Consider the following 21,838-nt stretch of genomic DNA (forward strand, 5'->3'; position numbering starts at 1 on the left):
CTTCTCAAATGCTAAAAAAGGCTTCTTGCCTAATCAGAATATCAGTCCTTCTTTTAGAGTAACCCAATAGCTAGTGTCTGAAACAAAGCTGTGCTCTAACTACCCAGACCTGCCTTGAAAATAGGCAGTATATTCCTCATTTGAAGGTTAGTTTCAGCTAAAATTAAACCAAAAAGTAAAAATAATTCTGGTGTTTAGATTCTAGATATTAATATTCCCATAAAATGTAACAGGCACAAAAAAGGAGCATGTATTCTTACATGCCATCTCAAATCTGCTGTAGAAAAAAGCAAGGTATGTAATGCAGATGTAATTGAAATCCAGAACGTGCTTAGAATAAAGCAAATGAAGTTAAGTCAGCTTTTGTACCTTTGATTTCCAAATAATTCTGAGAATTTAAGTTTTTAAATTAATAGCAATGAATAGATAAAGAAACAAATTCCACATAAACAGAGGAATCAATTACTCCAAGATTTTAAATCTTAGGAAATACCTACTTTGAAACTGGCTCAATCTGAGTTTATTATGTCTTTACCAGAACCATTTTTTAGGACCTACAAAGTCTACCACAGGATAAAATAAAGCTATTCAGATTTATGTGTTAATTGCCAAGGCAGACCTATGACTTTTATTGATAACATGATAAACTTGAGCTTATTAAATTCAACTTTGCCTTTCAATCTATAGCCCATTTTAAAATGAAGAGCACAGCTGATTCAAGTTATACCAACAATGAACCAAGTCTGAAAACAGCCAGATATGGAATGTGAGAATGAATGTGTATGTTCATCAGGTACATAATTAACCTTGTGATTGAAATAGCATTTGTTAAGATTTCATCCCTCCATAAGAAAAATTTTAAATGGCATTAACACAACCCTGGCCTTTCTAAGAGAAGGTTTAACAGACTGTAGGGGGAAATGCATCATTCGCCAGCAAAATATTAAAAGAAACAAAGCAGAACTGTTTTTTGCTGACAATTCATGTTAACATGGTCTATCCAAGTTTTAAATAGATTAGACATATTTTTACCATGCCTAAGAGTTACTGGTCAACCAGAAAAGGCAGACACCACAAGCATAGCATCCATAAGCAACCTGCTCAACTTGGCTGAGGAGTTGGTAGAGAAAAAGGACACAATAAGTTAAAACTTTTGGGGTTTTCCTTAAGGGAAGAAGAGAGACTAAGCCACTTAGCAGCGGTCAAAGAAGCTAGAAAACGAGGTCAAGTCAACGCCAGAAAAGCCTTAATGAACAACAAACTGCAGCCATGTGCAAGTCTAGGTCTTAGAAAAAAAGAATCTATGATTAAAAAGAGCAAGCGTGCTTATACAGAAAGGAAAAGCAGAAAGTGTTGAAGAAAGGCCCTGAGAACCCAAGGACTCTGAAACAAAATTACTCCGAAAATCTGATGATTTTTCTACTTCTCTTTTCCAGGTCACACAGAGGTCTGGGGAAATTAGGCATCCTTCCTTAGATTTGCATGAGATTTCCTTTATACACTCTATTCCCCTTTAGTAAAGCTCACCTTAGTGAGCGCATCTCCCTCTCTCCCTCTTTGCATCCAAAGGAGCTTAACCATAATAGCAAAACATATTAAGAATCAAGAAAATGTTCCCATTCCTTTAACCCAATAATCCTGATTCTTCATGCCGAGAAATTTATTGAAAGAAAAACTATATAGGGAAGTGGACTTGGCCCAATGGATAGGGTGTCCACCTACCACATAAGAGGCACAGTTCAAACCCCGGGCCTCCTTTACCCATGTGGAGCTGGCCCGTGTGCAGTGCTGATGCAGGCAAGGAGTGCCGTGCCAAGCAGGAGTGTCCCCTGCATAGGGGAGCACCATGCGCAAGGTGTGCACCCCGTACGGAGAGGCGCCCAGCGCAAAAGAAAACGCAGCCTGCCCAAGGATGGCACCGCACACACAGAGAGCTGACACAAGATGACACAACAAAAAGAAACACAGGCGGCAGACTTAGCCCAGTGGTTAGGGCATCTGTCTGCCACATGGGAGGTCCACGGTTCAAACGCCGGGCCTCCTTGACCCGTGTGCAGCTGGGCCATGCGCAGTGCTGGTGCGCGCAAGGAGTGCTATGCCACGCAGGGGTGTTCCCCGCGTAGAGGAACCCCACACGCAAGGAGTGCACCCCGTAAGGAGAACCGCCCAGTGTGAAAGAAAGTGCAGCCTGCCCAGGAATGGCACCGCACACACGGAGGGCTGACACAAGATGACACAGAAAAAGAAACACAGATTCCCGTGCCACTGACAACAACAGAAGCGGACAAAGAAGACGCAGCAAATAGACACAGCGAACAGACAACCAGGGTGGGGGGGGAAGGGGAGAGAAATAAATAAATCTAAAAAAAGAAACAGATTCCCAGTGCCGCTGATAAGGATAGAAGCGGTCACAGAAGAACACACAGCGAATGGGCACAGAGAGCGGACAACTGGGGGGGGTGGGGGGGAGGGAGAGAAATAAATAAAAAATAAATCTTTGAAAAAAACCATATAGTTAAAAAAAATTCCTAGCAACATTACGAATAATATGAAAAACTGGAAGAGAACTAAAAAATGCAACATTAGAATGGATTAAATATCAACTCAATTAAACTACTGCTATTAAAACTATAAACAGAAAAACATACAAACAAAAAAAATACTATAAACACTAAGACTTTTTGTTAAATTTAATTAAATGCTGCTAAAAACTCATAACTTTATTTCTATGATCAAAACATTTTATGTATAAGGTCAACGACTAAATGTGGATATATAAATTAAAAAGTTGTGTCAGTCTCACTTGCCTTAATATTTTATTTTTAAATTTGTAGTTCAAGAAAAATTCATAAAATGTTCAATTACTAGCATACATTTTTAAATTGGCAAAATATGTGAGGGCTTAATAAATAAGAACAAGAATGCAAATTAATATACCTCAGTTTACATTATACCCACGAAGTATCAGTTATAGGAGGAGGTAAAAAGAAGAAACAAAAGGGAATTTGGAATAAAATTGAGGAAAAAGCAGGGAGAGCAAAGGAAGAGATGAGAAAAAAATAAGTGAAAAATAAGAGGAAGTGGAAGGAGAGGTTGAGACAATGTTAATTTAGCTCTAAAGGTAAAAAACTAGAGCATTAAAATTTTTAAGTCGACAGTTTGTAATTCAATAAGTGTTTGAGCTGACACAACAGATATGTTGAGTCTCAAATTTTCAGACAAGAGATTGGAAAAATCACCAGTGTTAATGGTTTCTCCCCTATTGTCACTTCCCTTTAAAATTTTACTTTCTTAACCTAATTACAATTTAGCTTAATCATACATTTTAACAGATATAGATTTAAATTTAAAAAAATCACCAGTAGTGGTATATTAAATATCCCTGTCAAATGAAGTAACAGTGAGGTATCAACGGAATTATAAAAAAAAAAACAACAAGCCCAAACCATTCTCAGACCATACTATATACCGGGGCTTTTACCTTTTACTTGGACATAATCCCTTCAAGAAATTGATGAAAGATATTGACACTCTTTCTCACAGCAAAATGCACACAAAAAAAGTCTACTACTCTCTATGGTTTACATATAATCTCAAAAATTTTCTTGATGACCTGAAGTATACATATATGAGAAGCTTAAAAGCCCTGCTCCAAATTTTAAAAAGACAGTGAAAGGTGCTTTTAGTTTCAGTTTACTGATTATGATCCTGGCATTCAATAAAATCTGTTGTATCAATAGCCAGGTACAAGCTTAACGGAACAGCCCAGGGATTAAATCCCAGAGTTAGTACTTTAAAATATTAAAATACACATTGTACAACAAAAGATTATGAGACAAACAAGAAACAGGAAATGATGGCTCATGCAAAGGAACAAAATAAATATCCAGAAACCATCAATGAAGAAGACCAGACTTTGGACTTACAGAGACAGAGATTTTAAAATAATGATCTTTAATATGCTCAAAGAAATAAAGGAAAACACAAAAAGTGAACTAAAAGGATACAAAGAAAATGAATAACCAATATGGGAATCCTTCTAGAGAAACAGTGGAGCTAAGAGACACAAAAATTGAAATGAAAAATTCCCTAGACAGTTTCAAGCATAGAAAAAAATCCAATGAACCCAAAATAGGAAAAACTCAAAAAGAACCATGCCTAGACACACAGTAATCAAAATACTCAATGGCAAGGATAAGGAGAGAACACTGAAAACTGCAAGAGAAAAGCAACAACTTGTGTACAAGGGAATCCTAGTAAGATTAAGTGCTGATTTCTCATCAGAAACCATGAAAGCAAGAAGGAACAAGAAACATGCACTTGAAGTGCTGAAAGAAAACAATTTCCAATCAACAATTTTATATCTGGCAAGACTTTCTTACAAAAATGATGGAAAGATTAAGACATTCCTAGATAAACAAAAGCTAAGGTAGTTTGTTACAAATAGATCTACCTACAAGCAATGCTATCTGGAGTTCTTCAGACTGAAAGGAAAAAACACTAGACAGTGTTTCAAAGTGTCTTAGAGAAGTAAAGACCTTCAATAAAGGCAACCATATGAATAATTATGAATGCCATTATTTTTGGCATATAAATCCATTTCTTACCTTTTATAAGTACCAAAATGCAAAGGCATAAAAAGTATGATAAACCAACTGTTGTGAACATACAATGTACAAACATATAATATGTAATAAGTACAAAAAAAAAAAAAAAAACGGAAGGAACCAAAGAGTAGAGGAACAGTATGTGTATGTGGGTCTTAAAAACACATAATAGCAAAGTGGCAAAAGAAAGGCCTGCATTAGCATTATCAGTAATTACTTTAAATGAAAATGCGTTAAACTCCTCAGTCAAAAGGCAGAGGTTGGCAGAATGGATTAAAAACAAACAACAACAACAAAAAAAACAATGCCCCAACTATATGCTATTTACAAGAGACTCAACTTAAACTCAAAGTTAAAAATAACTTGAAAGTGAAATGATGTGAAAAAATATACTGTGCAAGTACAAACGGAGAGAGATCTAGGGTAGTAGCTACATTAATATCATATGAAATTGATTTTAAATAAAAAACTGTTACATGAGACAAAGAGTGTCATGATACACTGATAAAGAGGTCAATTCAACAAAATGATGTAAAAATATAAATATATATGCACATAACAGCACAGCTCCAAAATATCTGAAGCAAATGCTGAGAAGACAGTTTTACATTAAGAGTAGGCTATTTCAATGCACCACTTTAAATAATGGATAGAAAATCTAGACAGATGATCAATTAAGAAACAGAAGACTTGAACAACACTAAACCAGCTAAACCTAAAAGAACACATTATGGAAAAGCAACAGAATACACATTCTTTACTATGGCACGTGGATCATTAGGTCACAAAACAAGGCTTAATAAATTCAAAAATAATACAATACATCTTCTCCAACCAAAAAGGAATGAAGCTAGAAATCAATAAGAGGGAAAATGGAAATTTTCAAATATGTGCAAATTAAAGTACTCTTTAAGTAATGAGTCAAATAGAAATCACGGAAATGGAGTCAAGATGGTGTCAGAGTAAGGCACTCCTGGAGTCAGCTCGTGAAACAGAGCAGTTAGTGGTCACCCAGAGCTACCTAAAGCACCTTTTGGAGGACCCAGGAGACCAGAGGAGTATTCTGCAACATCTTTGAGTATGCAAGGAGACTACCCATCTGCACAGAGGAATCGCGAGTAGAGCACTCCAAGCCACAGATGTTGGTGCCCAAGGCGTGCAAGCCGCCTCAGGAGCTATTCCCTGGTTGGAGTTAGAAGTTCCATTTCCCCAAATAAAAACGGGAGGAAAACATGGTGTAGCACCGACTTCAGGTACTAAATAGTGGATTCAGTGGGCTGAAGTAGAATCCTAGGAACAACTGCCTGTTCAAGCGGAAAGTCCAGTAGCCGCCATTTTGACTCCACCCCCCCACCCCCCCCACCCCACCCCCCGGCATGAGGGGGAGCCTGGCTGGCTGAAATCCAGTGAAGTTAGGGATGGGCTTTTTTCCACCAAGATCGGATTGCAGCCCTAGCCTAGGCTCCAGCCCCACCTCCAACAGAGAAGTAGCTGACAGGACCTGCACCAGGCTTTCCAGGCAACTGCAAGTGCTCTCCACTGGCAGAGGCTGAACAGTCGGATACCTGGGGCTATATCCCGGCACCCCAAGAGAACAGAAGAGGGGCTGGGTATCCTCAGCCTCTACGGGCAATGGCAGGAGTTTCAGCCCACACAGATTTGTTGAGTCCCTTTGAGCCCATCTCCACCTTTGTTCCCCCACAGGATAGGAGGGGGCTGGTGTTGCCGCAACCTCTCAGGGCAACAGTTGGGGCTACAAAAGTCTGACTGTTGAGCACCTCTGGCTCAGCCTCCATCCCCAATAGGACAAGAGACGGACGGTGTTTGCCCAGCCTCTTTGGGTAACTGCAGGTGCTTTTGGCCCACACAACCTGGTCTGGTGGGTAGTTGTGGGCACACCCTGACCCCTCAATAGGCTGTCTTTCCACAGCCTTTTTGGGTAATAGCAGACCTTCAGCCTGCATGGACTGGACTATTGGATGCCTATGAATCCACCTCCACCCTCAATAGGCTAGGAGGGGTTTGGTGTCTCCACAGTCTCTCTGGACAACGGTGGGTACCTTCAGCCAACAGCCAACAGGGACTGAACTGTCAGGTGCCTATGGATCCAACCCCACGCGTTAAGAGAATAGAATAGGCTGGTGTTTCTTCAACCTCTCCAGGCAACGGCAGATATTCTTGGCCTAAAGGGACTGAATTGTTTAGCACCCATAGAATCACCTCTACCACCCAATAGGACAGGAGGGAGCTGGTGCTTCCTCAGCCTCTCCAGGCAATGGTGGGTATTCTCAGCCTACAGGACTGAACTGTTGAGCATTTGTGGTTCTGTTCCCACCCCCTGAAGGGCAGAAGGGACAATACTCCCTAAGCCTCTCAGGGCAACTTCAGGCATATTTGACTCACAGAGATTAGATTGTTGGGCACTCCAGAGGGTCCATTCCCACTTCCAGCAGAGAGAGGGTCTGGTAATACATCATTTCACCTGAGCAACTGTGGTGATTTTGGACCCACACAGCATAGACTGCTAACCAAAACTATAGCTCCATCCCTCTCTAAGGTAGGGGAGGAGGGGTGTGAGGCTTCATCAGTGTCTCCGGGTGACTACAGACAGTCTTGTGCCCAACTGGTATTATTATACACAGCTACAGATCTGTCCCTATCCCTGACAGAGGGGAAAGGTAGGAGAAAGTTCATCACTTCCTGGGGCAACATGGGCAGCTTCAGCCTCCACAGTTACAGGACCAACTACATCCTTGGCTCCTACTACACGACCAGCAAAGGAGAAAAGATAAGAAATCCCTAAACTAAAGGGAGAAACTGCACCCAGAATAAACACATCTAGCAAGCCAGATGCGGAAACACAAACAAAAAATTAGAATCCATACCAAAAAAACAGGAAGAAATGGCGCAATTAAAGGAACAAGGTAAGCCTGCAGATGACATAAAGGAGCTGAGACAACTAATCTTAGATGTTCAAACAAATCTCCTTAATAAATTCAATGAGGTGGCTAAAGAGATTAAGGATATTAAGAAGATATTAAATGAGCACGAAGAGTTTGAAAGCATACATAGAAAAATAGCAGACCTTACGGGAATTAAAGGTGCAATAAATTAAATTTAAAATACTCTGGAGGCATATAACAGCAGATTTGAAGAAGGAGAAGAAAGGATCCGTGAGCTCGAAGACATGACCAAAAGTGAACAAACAAAAAAACAGATGAAGAAAAGAACGGAAAAAATTGAACAGGGTCTCAGGGAACTAAATGACAGCAAGAGACATGCAAACATACGTGTCATGGGTGAAGAGAAGGGAAAAGGAGCAAAAAGAATACTTGAAGAAATGATGGTGGAAAATTTCCCAACCCTATTGAAGGACATAGATATCCATGTCCAAGAAGTACAATATACTCCCATCCAAATAAATTCAAATAGACCAACTCCAAGACACATACTAATCAGAATGTCAAATGCCAGAGACAAAGAGGGAATTCTGAGAGCAGCCAGAGAAAAGAAATACATAACATATAAGGGATACCCAATAAGATTAAATGCCGTTTCTCATCAGAAAACATAGATGCAAGGAGGCAGTGGTATGATATATTTAAAATACTGCAGGAGAAAAACTGCCAGCCAAGGATTTTATACCCAGCAAGATTCTCTTTTAAAAATGAGGGTAAGATTAGAATATTTACAGATAAACAGAAATTGAGAGAGTTTATAACAAAAAGACCAGCTTTGCAAGAAATACTAAAGGGACTGTTACAGTCCAAAAAGAAAAGACAAGAGAGGGCTGAAAGAGAGTCTGGAAATGACAACTGTATCAGTAACAGTAACTAAAGTATCAAATATAAAATGACAAACACAAAGAACAAAATGGATGAAATAACAACTGCCTTTATAGTAATAACGTTGAATGCTAATGGATTAAACTCTCCAATCAAAAGACACAGACTGGCAGAATGGATAAGAAAATATAAGTCATCTATAAGTTATCTGCAAGAGACTCACCTTAGACCCAAGGATACCGATAAACTGACAGTGAAAGGTTGGAAAAAGATAGTCCATGTAAGCAAGAACTAAAAAAAAAGCTGAGGTAGCTATACTTTTATCAGATGACACTGACTTTAAAAGCAAAACTGTTATTAGAGACAAGGAAAGACATTACATGTTAATAAAAGGGATGATTCACCAGGAAGAAACAAAAATCATATATATATATATATATATATATATATATATATATATATATATATATATATATATATATATGCATCTAACCAGGAAGCCCCAAGATACATGAGGCAAACACTGGCAAAACTGAAGGGACAAATAGACATCTCTACAATAATAGTTGGAGACTTCAATACACCACTCTCAGCATTGGATAGAACATCTTGGCAGAAGATCAATAAAGAAACAGAAAGCTTGGGAAGCGGACTTTGCCCAGTAGTTAGAGCATCCACCTACCACATGGGAGGTCCGCGGTTCAAAGCTCGGGCCTCCTTGAACTGTGTGGAGCTGGCCTATGCGCAGTGATGATGCGCGCAAGGAGTGCCCTGCCATGCAGGGGTGTTCCCCGCGTAGGGGAGCCCCATGCGCAAGGAGTGCGAGGGGAGCCCCACGCACAAGGAGTGCGCCCCGTAAGGAGAGCCGCCCAGTGCGAAAGAAAGTGCAGCCTGCCCAGGAATGGCACCGCACACATGGAGAGCTGACACAACAAGATGATGCAACAAAAAGAAACACCGATTCCCGTGCCACTGACAACAACAGAGGCGGACAAAAAGAACACGCAGCAAATAGACACAGAGAAAAGACAACTGGACAACTGGGATGGGGTCGGGGGCGAGGGGGAGGGGAAATAAATAAAAATAAATCTTTAAAAAAAAAAGAAAAGAAACAGAAAGCTTGAATAATATGATAAATGGATTAAACCTAATAGATATAACACAGAACACTGCACCCCAAAACAGCAGGATATAAATTCGTTTCAAGTGCTCATGGATCTTTCTCCAGGATAGACCATATGTTGGGACACAAAGCAGATCTCAATAAATTCAATAAAATTTAAGTTGTATAAAGCACTTTCTCTGATCATAATGGAGTATAGCTGGAAATCAATAAGTGGCAAATAAAGGGGAAATTCACAAATATAGGGACATTAAACAACACATTCCTAAATAATCAGTGGGTCAAAGAAGACATGTCAAGAGAAATCAATAAATATCTCCAGACAAATGACAATGAGAATACAACATATCAGAACCTATGGGATGTTGTGAAGGCAGTGTTGAGAGGAAAATTTATAGCCCTTGATGCTTACATTAAAAAAGAAGAGCTAAAATCAATGACTCAACTACACAGCTGGAGGAATAAGAAAAAGAACTGCAAGCTAATTCTAAACAGTGCAGAAATAAATGAAATTGAGAACAAAAAAACTATAGAGAAAATGAACAAAACCAAAAATTGGTTCTTTGAGAAGATTAACAAAATCAACAAACCATTAGCTAGACTAAGAAAAAGAGAGAAGATGCAAATAAATGAAATAAAAAATGAAAAGGGGAACCTTACTACTGACCCCACAAAAATACAGGAGATCATAAGAGGATACTATGAACAACTTTATACTAAAAAAACTAGACAATGTAGATGAAATGGAAAAATTCATAGGAATGTACAAACAACCTACACTGACACTAGAAGAAATAGAAATACCTCAACAAACCAGTCACAAGTAAAGCGACTGAAACAGTCATCAAAGAGCTTCCCAAAATGAAAAGCCCAGGACCAGACGGTGTTACACTTGAGTTCTACCAAGCATTCAAAGAATATTTATACCACTCTTACTCAAGTTTTTCCAAAAAATTCAACAAGGAATGCTACCAAACATATTCTGTGAAGCCAGTATCACCCTAAAATCAAAGCCAGATAAAGATATTACAAAAAAAGAAAATTACAGACCCATTTCTCTAATGAATACAGATGCAAAAGTCCTCAATAAAATACTTGCTAATCAAATCCAACAATACATTAAAAGAATTATCCATCATGATCAAGTGGGTTTTATAGACATTTCTCCAAACAAGAAATACAATTGGCCAAAAAGCACATGAAAAAATGTTCCATATCACTAGCTATTAGGGAAATAATTAAAACAATGAGATAGCATCTAACACCACAAAGAATGGCCATTATTTAAAAAATAGACAACAATAAGTGTTGGAGAAGATGTGGAGAAATAGGAACACTCCTTCACTGTTGGTGGGAGTGTAAAATGGTACAGCCTCTGTGGAAGACAGTTTGGCAGTTCCTCAGGAAGCTAAATACAGAACTGCCATATGATCCAGCAATTCCTCTACTATGAATATATCCAGAAGAACTAAAAACTATGACATGAACAGACATCTGCACACCAATGTTCATAGCAGCATGTTCAAAATTGCCAAATGATGGAAACAACCCAAGTGTCCACCCACAAATGAATGGATAAACAAAATGTGGAATATACATGCAATGGAATACTATGCTGCAATAAGAAGAAATGAAATTGGGACACATGTGATAACATGGATTCGTCTTGAAGATATTATACTAAGCGAAATAAGCCAGACACAAAAGGATAAATAATGCATGGTCTCATTAGAATGAACTAAATACAAATAATAAACACATGGAATTAAAACCTAGAGTATAGGTTATAATGAAGTAAGAGGAGGGTTGAGAAGAACTATGGATGCTTAATGTATATACAAGTTTTAATTAACTGGACTGTAAAAGTGTGGAGATGGATAGAATTGATAGTAACACATTATAGTGAGTAACAACTGGTTTATAAATGGGATTGTGACTGAAAAAGGTAGTCTGGGGAAGTAAATGTCAATAGAAAGCAAGCTAAAGAATAATCTAGGGACTGAATAACACGGTGAACCCAAGGCAGTTGAGAATTGTGGTTAAGGGTACAAATGCAAGAGAGTCCTTTTGTTAGCTAGAGCAGATGTATATCACTATTGCACGATGATGGGAATATGGAGAAGCATGGGAAAATTATAACTGGTGAGACCTATAGACTGTGGTTAACAGCAATACTACAATATTCTTGCATTAATGCTGAGCTATACTGTGTTGATAATGGAGGTGTATGGAAAGAGTGTGCCAAATGTATGCTATGGACCATGATTGGCAGTAACAGTCTAATGATATTATCTGATAATCTGTAACAAATGTTCCACCAGGTTGTGGAGTTTTATGGGAAATCTACATACTTGTAGATTGTTTTGCAAGTTCACAATATCTGTTACAAAAATTTATTTTTTACAAAAATAGTATGGGTTGGGGGGGAATACACCAAATGTAAGATAAGGAATATAGTTGGTAGAAATATTTTGATGATGCTCTTGCATAGTTTGTAACAAATGTTTCACACCAATGCAAAAAGTTGGTGGAGGGGTGATGTATGAGACCACTGTGTGATGTTATATCTGTTTATTTTGTAAGTTCACAATCTTTACCATACACTTACTGTTTATGTGTGTTCATGTGTGAATGATATACTTCAATAAAAATTAAAAAAAGAAATCACAAGGATAATTGGGAAATGTCTTGGGACAAATGAAAATGAAAACCCAACATACCAAAACTTATGGGATACACAGCAAAGGCAGTACTAAGATGGAAATATGCAGTTTTAAATGCCAACATTAAAAAAGAAAAATCTCAAAAGCAAGTCCTTACCTCAAAAGTAGAGAATCTGGAAAAAGAACAAATCAAACCTAAAAGAAACACAAAGAAAGAACTAAAGATTACAGCAGAAATAAAATAGAAGAAAAAAAAACAATAGAGAGAATAAGCAAGATCAAAAGTTGATTATATGAAAATATAAATAAAATCAACAAACCTTGAGCTAAACTGAGGGGGGGGGGGGAGATAAACATCAAATCAGAAATGAAAAAGGGGCATGACTTCCAATCCCAGAAAAATAAAGAATGTAAGAACACTAAGAACGATACAATAAATTGGATTAGAAGAAATGTACAAATTCCTAGAAACACATGACCTACACTGACTCAAGAAGAAATAAAAGATCTCAACAAACCAATAAGCAGTAAAGAGATTGAATCAGTAATCAAAGACCTCCCAAAGAAAAGCCCAGGGCCAAATGGCTTCACAGGAAAACTTTACCAAATATTCTAAGAATTAACACAAACTGTGCTCAAAGTCTTCAAAAATACTGAAGAGGGAACACTCACTACTCAATATATGAGCCAACATCACCATTATACCAAAGCCAGATAAAGATACAAGAAAACTGCAGACCAATATCCCTTATGAGTAGAGATGCAAAAAATTCTTTAAAATTCTAGTAACCTGAATCCAACCAAACATCAAAAGAATTATATACCATGATCAAGTGGAATTTACCCCAGGTATACAAAGGTGGTTCAACTTAGAAGACCAATAAATGTAATACATTAACAAAGGTGTGTGGGGGGGGGGGGGGGAGGGAGTCTTTTCAATTGACCCAGAAAAGGCATTTGACAAAATTCAGCAAACTTTTTGATAAAAACACTTAGAATACTAAGAATAGAAGGAAACTTCCTCAACATGATAAAGAGCATATATGAAAAACCCACAGAAAACATCATACTAAAAGGTGAAAGACAAAGCTTTCCCTGTAAGAGCAGGAACAAGAAAAAGATGCCCATTGTCACCATTGCTATTCAACATCGTAATTGAAGTTCCAGCCAGAGCAATCAAAGAAATAAAACGCATCCAAATTGGGAAGGAAATGTAAAACTTTCCCCATTTGCAGGTGACATGATCCTACATACAGAAAATCCTTAAAAATCTACAACAAAGCTCCTAGAGCTAATAAACAAATTCACAAATTTGACAGGATACAAGATCAGTGTGGAAAAATCAGTGTTTCTATACACTAGTAATGGACAATCAAAAAGAATTCAAGAAAAAAAAATTCCATATGCAATGGTGACTGAAGAATCAAATTCCTAGGAATAAATCTAACAAAGGTTGTAAAGGACTTATACGCATAAAACAACGAGACAGTGATAAAAGAAATCAAAGTCCTAAATAATTAGAAGGATTCTGTACTCATGGAGTGGAAGATTAAATACTGTCAAGATGTCAATTACCCAAAGCAATTTACATATTGAAGGCAATCCCATTCAACAGTTTCCTTTGCAGAAATGGAAAAGTCAGTCATCAAATTCATAAAAGGTTACTTTTGGGCTCAAACCTTCAGGTATTGCTGGGATGAGTACTGAGTTCTGGGATTGCAATTTATAGCAGGTCCCGTCTATGGAGTTACTAGAAACATGTATACAACACATGAGATTTCAGCTACTAAAACATTCTTCTGGGAAGCCAACTTGGCCCAATGGATAGGGCGTCCGCCTACCACATGGGAAGTCCACAGTTCAAACCCTGGGCCTCCTTGACCCGTGTGGAGCTGGCCCATGCGCAGTGCTGATGCGCACAAGGAGTGCCGTGCCACCCAGGGGTGTCCCCCGCGTAGGGGAGCCCCACGCGCAAGGAGTGCACCGTAAGGAGAGCCACCCAGCGCAAAAGAAAGTGCAGCCTGCCTAAGAATGGCGCTGCCCACACGGAGAGCTGACACAATGAGATGACACAACAGAAAGAAGCACAGATTCCCGTGCCGCTGACAACAGAAGCGGACAAAGACGACGACGCAGCAAATAGACAGAGAACAGACAACAGCGGGGTGGGGGGGGGAGGGGAGAGAAATAAATAAATGAATCTTTAAAAAAAAAACATTCTTCCCTACGTTTACTCGAAGGGGCTTAAAAAGAAAAATTATGGTTGCATCTAGGGGTGCTTCTTGCAACTGATGCTAACAAAATCTTAGTTGCTTGTAGTTTTTGTATAGTAAGGAGGTCATTTTTCTGTCTTGTAGTTGTTGACCTCTCAAAGGTGCTCAATTTGCGTATAACTTTGCAATCCTCTTAATGCTTCATGTAATCCATATGCTTGTGATCTGAGCTCTGTTTAATGGCTCCTAATTAAGCCAAATAAAATTTCTCATATTAAACTATACACACACATATACACATGGAAGGTTAAGGGGCCCTGAATAGCTAAAGCCATCTTGAAGAACAACAACAAAGTTGAAGGGCTCACACTTTCCAATCTTAAAACTTATTACAAAGCCACAGTAATCAAAACAATATGGTACCAGCTCAAGGACAGACAACAACCAATGGAATCCGACTTCAGAAATCAATCCTCAACTTTCATTCATGGGAAAGGAACAGTCTCTTCAACAAATGGTGCTGGGAAAATTGGATTTCCCTATGCAAAAAATAAACGTGGACCCATACTTCACACCATAAATAAAAATCAATTCAAAATGGATCAAAGTCCTAAATATAAGAACCAGAACTATAAAACTCCTCAAAGAAAACATAGAGACCCATCTTCAGGACCTTATATTAGGCAATGGTTTCTTAGATTTTACAACCAAAGAACAAAGGAAAAAAAGAAAAACAGATAAACGGGACCCATCAGAATTAAAAGCTTTTGTGAAAGTAAAAAGAGAGCCTATACAATGTGAAAAAGTATCTGGAAACCACATATATTATAAGGGTTTAAAATGCAAAATATATAAAGAAATCCTTTAACTTAACAAGAAAAAGGCAAATAAATCCAATTTTAAGAAGGGCAGAAGACTTAAACTGTTATCTCTCTATAAAGATATACAAATGGCCAGAAAGCACATGAAAAGATGTACTTTTCATCAACATCATTAGCCATCAGGGAAATGCAAATCAAAAACCACAATGAGATACCATTTCACACCCATTGGGACTGTTATTAAGGGGGAAAAAAAGGAAAATAAGTGTTGGAGAGGATGCAGAAAAATAGGAACATTCATTCATTGCTTGGGCTAAAATAAAATTGTGTAAAACTTAATATAGAACTTCCATATAATCCACAATCTTACTACTAGTTATACACCCAAAAGAAGTGAAAGCAGGAATTGGAATGAAGATTTACACACTGATATTCACACCAGCATTATTCACAAATTCCAAAAGATGGAAGCAAACCAAATATCCATCAACCGATGACTGGATAAATAAAATGTAGTATATACATACAATGGGATAGTATTCAGTAGGAAAAAGGAATGGAATGAAGTCCTGATACATAAGACAATATGGATAAATCTTGAAGACATTATGCTGACTGAAATAAGCCAGACATAAAAGGGCAAATAATGTATGATCTCAGTGATTTGAAACAGAATATATAAACTCAGTCAGGAACTAGAATAAAGGTTACCAGGGTACAGGGTGGGGATAGGGAATGGGAAGTTAAGGCTTAAATTAAAATGCAGAGGATTCCTATTTGGAATGCTGGAAATGTTCTGGTAATGGATGGTGGTAATAGTAGCACAACAGTCTGACACAATTAGCACTGAAATATATATCTAAAGATGATTATAAAGGGAAATGTTAGATTGTATATAGAAATAGAATAACTTAAAAAAAAAATCCATGGAACCACACTATACAAACCATGAACCCTAAATTAAACCATGGACTTTAGTTAATATAATAATTATAAATATGTGCTTCCATGAATTGTAACAAATGTTTCACACCATTGCAAGGTGTTGGTGGTGGGGGATGCATTGGAATCCTGTAACTTACGCATGATTTTTTGTAAACCCACAACTTCTCTAATAAAGAAAAACTATATACATTTTAAAAGGCCCAGAAAAAACTTAAAAGAAAAGAGAAAAACAAAATGCTAAAAATCAACAACAAAAAGTCAAATAACCCATTTAAAGGTAAAGGGTGGCAAAAGACGTCAATAGACATTTCTGCAAGTAAGATATATAAACGACCAAAAAACACATGAAAAGATGCTCAACATCATCAGCTATTAGGGAAATGCAAATCAAAACCAAAATGATGTGCCATTTTATACCCTCTAATATGACTACTATTTAAAAAAATGGAAAATAACAAATGTTGCAAAGGATACAGAGAAATAGGAATACTCATTCATTGCTGATGGCAACATAAAATGATGCAGCCAATGTGGAAAACAGTTCACCAGTTCCTCAGAAAGTTAAGTATAGAATTACCATATAACATAGCAATCCTAGTATTAGGTATATACTCAAAAGAATTAAAAGCAAGGACTCCATGCACACTGATGTTGATAGCACCATTTGTCACAATTATCAAAAGACAGAAGCAATCTTAGTGCCATCAACCAATTAATAGATAAACAAAATGTGATATGTACATACAATGGAATATTATTCAGCCATTAAAAGGAATGAAGTTCTGATACAAGCAAAAACATGGATGAACTCTAAAGACATGTTGATGAAAGAACATGACGAAAGGACAGATATTGTTTGAACTCACTAATATGCAATCTGATAGGAAATTAGAATAAGTTCAAAGAGTCAGAAACTAGAATACAGATTACCAGGGGCCAGTTTGAGGGTAGGGAACGGAGAATTAACACTTAAAACGGTACATACAGAGGTTCTATTTGGGCTGGGTGTGAAGTTTTGGTAATGGATAGTAGTTGACAGTAGCACAACATTGTGAACATAATTAACAGCACCAAAATATATATTTGAATGTGCTTAAAATGGGGAAAATTTTAGGTTATACATGTTACTAAAATAAAAACTTTTTTAAAGAATAGGACTGTCCAACACAGTAAACTCTATTTTAAACGACAGACTATAGTTAACAGTACAACTATCAAAATGTTATGAAATTTTCCCATAAAAACTAAAACAAAAAAAGTTCTGTCATGAACTGTAACAAACACACTGCACTAACACAAGGTGTTAATAATAGGTGGTATACAGGAACTCTATTTTATGTATAATTTTTCTGTAAATCTACATCTTCCCTAAATAAAAAGAGAATTTTTTTAAAACCTACTCATTTAGAATAAGAGATGACTTTTCAGAAAAGAAACCCCAAAAATGGGGGAGGGGGAAGGGAGTGTTGGTTAATGGAATGGAGAAACAATATGTGAGTTCTAGTTCATGTGAATATGTATTTAAAATGATAGTCAAAGAGAATTTTAAATTCTATTTACCAGTATCTGTCTACGCACAGTAAAATTGAGTTGCTCCGCCAAGAAAATTATATAAAAATAAAACTTGTGTTCATATAACTTACATTTGCTCATACAAAAGGCTGAGCTACATCACTGAGTTAAATTCTGTTAACCCAGAAGGCACAGAAGTCTGTATATATTACTATAACAAATATGTAAAATCTAAAATTTTAATGATACAAAAATAAAATTCAGGTGCAATTATTAGAATTTCAACTGAGTTGTTTAATCAAAAAGGAAAAAGTATATATAAACATAGGCCATACTGTTTAAAATGGTAAAACATCATAAAAATGCCCTAAATGTGGGCTAAGAAATATCAAACCATTCAAAATAATTTAGATAATGTAACGTGCAAAATACGTTATAACAAAATCACAAACTATTTTATTTACCTTGAGCATAAGTACATGAGCATGCTTGAGATACACAGAAAAATTAAAATCTGTGAATTTTTTAGAGATTCTACACTTTTACTTTTTTTGAATATTTTTTAAGTAATTTCAACATTACAGGAAAGTTCCAAACAGAAAACAAAAATACAGAAAACTACAATATATTCCCTACCCAGCTACACAGATTTACCAAAATTTAACACTTTACCACATTTGTTATATTATTCTACCTGATTTCCAAACATTTGACAGTAGGTTACATACATCATACTCCTTTTACCATTTAACACCTCCATATATTTCAACTTCCTTAAGAACTGCCAAACAATCCTCCACAGTGCCTATACCACTCTAGAGTCCCACCAACAGTGAATAAACATTCCTCTCTCTCCACATCCTCTCCAACATATAGTTTTCTGACTTTTTAATAGCAGCCAGTCTAATAGGTGTGAAATGATATCTCACTGTAGTTTTGATTTCCATTTCCCTAATCACTAGTGACGTTGAACATTTTTTAAATGTGTTTCTTCACTATTTGTATTTCTTCTTTGGACAACTGTCCATTCAATTCTTTTGCCCATTTTTTAATTAGATAGTTTATTGTTGTTTCGTATGATCTCTCATTCATGGATATTAAACCTTTATCAGATACGTAATTTCCAAAAATTTTCTCCCATTGAGTAGGTTGCCTTTTCACCCTTTTAACAGTCCTTTGAGGTGCAAAAGTGTTTAATTGGAGGAGGTCCATTTCTCTCTTTTTTTCTTTTGTTGGTCGTGCTTTGGGCATAAGGTTTAAGAAACTACCACCTATCACAAGATCTTGAAGGGAAGCTGACTCGGCCCAGTGGTTAGGGCGTCCGTCTACCACATTCGGGAGGTCCATGGTTCAAACCCCGGGCCTCCTTGACCCATGTGGAGCTGGCCCATGAGCAATGCTGATGCGCGCAAGGAGTGCCATGCAATGCAGGGGTGTCCCCGCATAGGGGAACCCCACACACAAGGAGTGTGTCTCGTAAAGAGAGCCGCCCAGCACAAAAGAAAGTTCAGCCTGCCCAGGAATGGTGTCGCACACACAGAGAGCTGACAGAACAAGATGACACAACAAAAAGAGACACAGATTCCCATGCCACTGACAACAACAGAAGCAGACAAAGAAGAACACGCAGCAAATAGACACAGAACAGACAACCGGGGTGAGGGGGGGAAGGGGAGAGAAATAAATAAATCTTTTTTTAAAAAAAGATCTTGAAGATGTTTTCCTACATTTTCTTCTAGTTTTATGATAGTTTTTATACTTAGGTCCTTGATACATTTTCAGTTAATTTTTGTACAAGGTGTGGTATAGGGATCCCCTTTCTTTTGTATATGGCTATCCAGTTCTCCCAGCACCATTTGTTGAATAGACTGTTCTGGCCCAGGTAGGTGAACTTGACAGCCTTGCCCCCCCTCCCCCAAAAAAAAATCACTTGTCTGTAAATGTGAGGATCTATTTCTCAGTTCTCTATTTGGTTCCACTGGTCAATCTGTCTGTCTTTATGCCAATACCATGTTGTTGTTGTTGTTTTACCACTGTAGCTAAGTAATATGCTTACAGTCATGAAGTGAGAATCCTCCAACTTCATTCCTATTTATTCTTATTTAAGACATTTTTGGCTATTTGGGGCCCCTTACCCTTCCAAATAAATTTGATAACTTACTTTCCAATTTCTACAAAAAAGGCTGTTGGGATTTTTGTTGGGATTGTGTTGAATTTATAAATCACTGAGTAGAAATGACATCTTCATAATATTTAGTCTTCTAACCCATGAACACAAAATGTCCTTCCATTTATTTAAGTCTTCTGTTTCTTTTAGCAATGTTTTGTAGTCCTTGGTAGGTTTATTCCTAAGTATTTGTTTTAGTTGCTATTGTAAGTAGAATTTTTCTTCTGATTTCCTCCTCAGATTGCACATCAGTAGTATATAGAAACACTAAAGATTTTTGTGGATTGATCTCATATCCTGCCACAATTTGCTGAACTCATCTATTAGTTCTAGTAGCTTTATTTTGGATTTTTCAGGATTTTCCAGATATAGGATCATGTCATCAGCAAACAGTGTAAGTTTTACTTCTTTTGTTCCTACATGGGTGACTTTTATTTCTTTATCTAGCCTAATCGCTCTAGCTAGAACTTCTAGCAGAACACTGAACAACAGTGGTGACAGTGGGTATCCGGTTTTTTCCTGATCTCAGTAGGAAAGCTTTCAGTCTTTCACTGTTGAATATAAAGCTAGCTGTAGGTTTTACACATATGCACTTTATCATATAAAGAAAGCTTTCTTCTAGTCCTATCTTTTGGAATGTTTTCATTAAGAAAAGGTGCTGTATTTTGTCAAATACCTTTTCTGCATCGAGAGGATCCTGTCATTTTTCTTCAATTTATCAATATGGTTTATTACACAAGTGATTTTCTCACATTGAACCACCCTTGCATACCTGGGATAAAACCCACTTAATCATGGTATATAATTCTTTTAATGTGCTTTTGAATTTGGTTTGCAAATATTTTGTTGAGGATTTCTGCATCTATATTCATTTGAAATATCGGTCTATAATTTTCTTTATTTGTGGTATTTTTATCTTGTTTTGGTATTGGGGTGATGTTGGCTTCACAGAATGAGTTTGGTAGCATTCTTTCCTGTTCAGTTTTTTAGGAGACTTTGATCAAGATTGGTACTCAATCATCTTTGAATGATTGGTAGAATTTACCTATGAAGCCATCTGGTCCAGGGCTTTTCATCTTCAGGAGGACTTTAGTCTACACTGTCTACTTTTTGGCATAGTTGTTAATAGTCACCTCGTATGATCTCAGAAATATCTGTGGGGTCAGTGGTAATGTCCCCCCCTCTGATTACTGATTTTATTTGTATCTTCTTTTTTTTGTCAGTCTAGCTAAGAGTTTGTCAATTTTGTTGAGCTTCTCAAAGAACCATCTTTTGTTTTTTATTCTTTTTTGTTGTTGTTCTTGATTTCATTTATTTCTACTGTGACCGTTACTATTTCTTTCGGCTTGGTTTGGAATTAATTTGCTGTTCTTTTTCTAGTTCCTCCAAGTGTGGAGTTAGATCTTCAATTTTAGCTCTTTCTTCTTTTTTAATATAGGCATTGAGGGCTATAGATTTCCCTCTCAGCACTGCCTTGGCAGTGTCCAATAGGTTTTAATATGTGTGTTCTCATTTTCACTCATGTCAAGATAGTTGCTGAATTCTCTTGCAGTCTCTTAACCCACTCATTATTTGAGTGTTGTTTAATCTTCACATATTTATGAAGTTTCTTTCCCTTTTTTTGTCCATTACTGACTTCCAGCTTCATTCTGCTATGATCAGAGGAAGTGTTTTGTATAATTTCAATCTTTTTATATTTGTTGAGACTTGTCTTGTGACCCAAAATACAGTCTATCATGGAGAACGACCCATGAGCAGTTGAAAACAATGTATATCCTGCTGTTTTGGGATGCAGTGCTCTGTTAGGTCTGTTAGGTCTAGTTCATTTATCATATTATTCAAGCTCTATGCTTATTTATCCTGTCCAGATGGTCTATCCAATACTGAACGTGGAATACTTAAGTCTCCACCTAATATTATAAAGACATCTATTTCTCCCTTCAGTTTTGCCTGTGTGTGCCTCATGAATCCTGGAGTACTTGGTGAGGTGCTTAAACATTTA

General features: G+C 37.1%; 1 protein-coding gene across 19 annotated transcripts in view; it reads right to left on the reverse strand.

Annotated features, from left to right (window-relative positions):
* KTN1 (kinectin 1) overlaps positions 1 to 21,838 on the reverse strand; it is a 144,251-nt gene that overhangs the window by 94,105 nt on the left and 28,308 nt on the right. For 3 of the 19 annotated variants that reach the window (XM_058293396.1, XM_058293388.1, XM_058293386.1), the window contains exon 1: positions 12,336 to 12,374. The exons of the other annotated variants lie outside the window; for them this stretch is intronic. The gene's annotated coding sequence lies outside the window, so the exon portion shown is untranslated. Of the gene's footprint in view, positions 1 to 12,335; positions 12,375 to 21,838 lie in introns of those variants that run through there. 19 annotated transcript variants of the gene reach the window in all.

The sequence above is a fragment of the Dasypus novemcinctus genome, chromosome 3 (assembly GCF_030445035.2).
Source record: "Dasypus novemcinctus isolate mDasNov1 chromosome 3, mDasNov1.1.hap2, whole genome shotgun sequence".
NCBI lineage: Eukaryota > Metazoa > Chordata > Mammalia > Cingulata > Dasypodidae > Dasypus > Dasypus novemcinctus.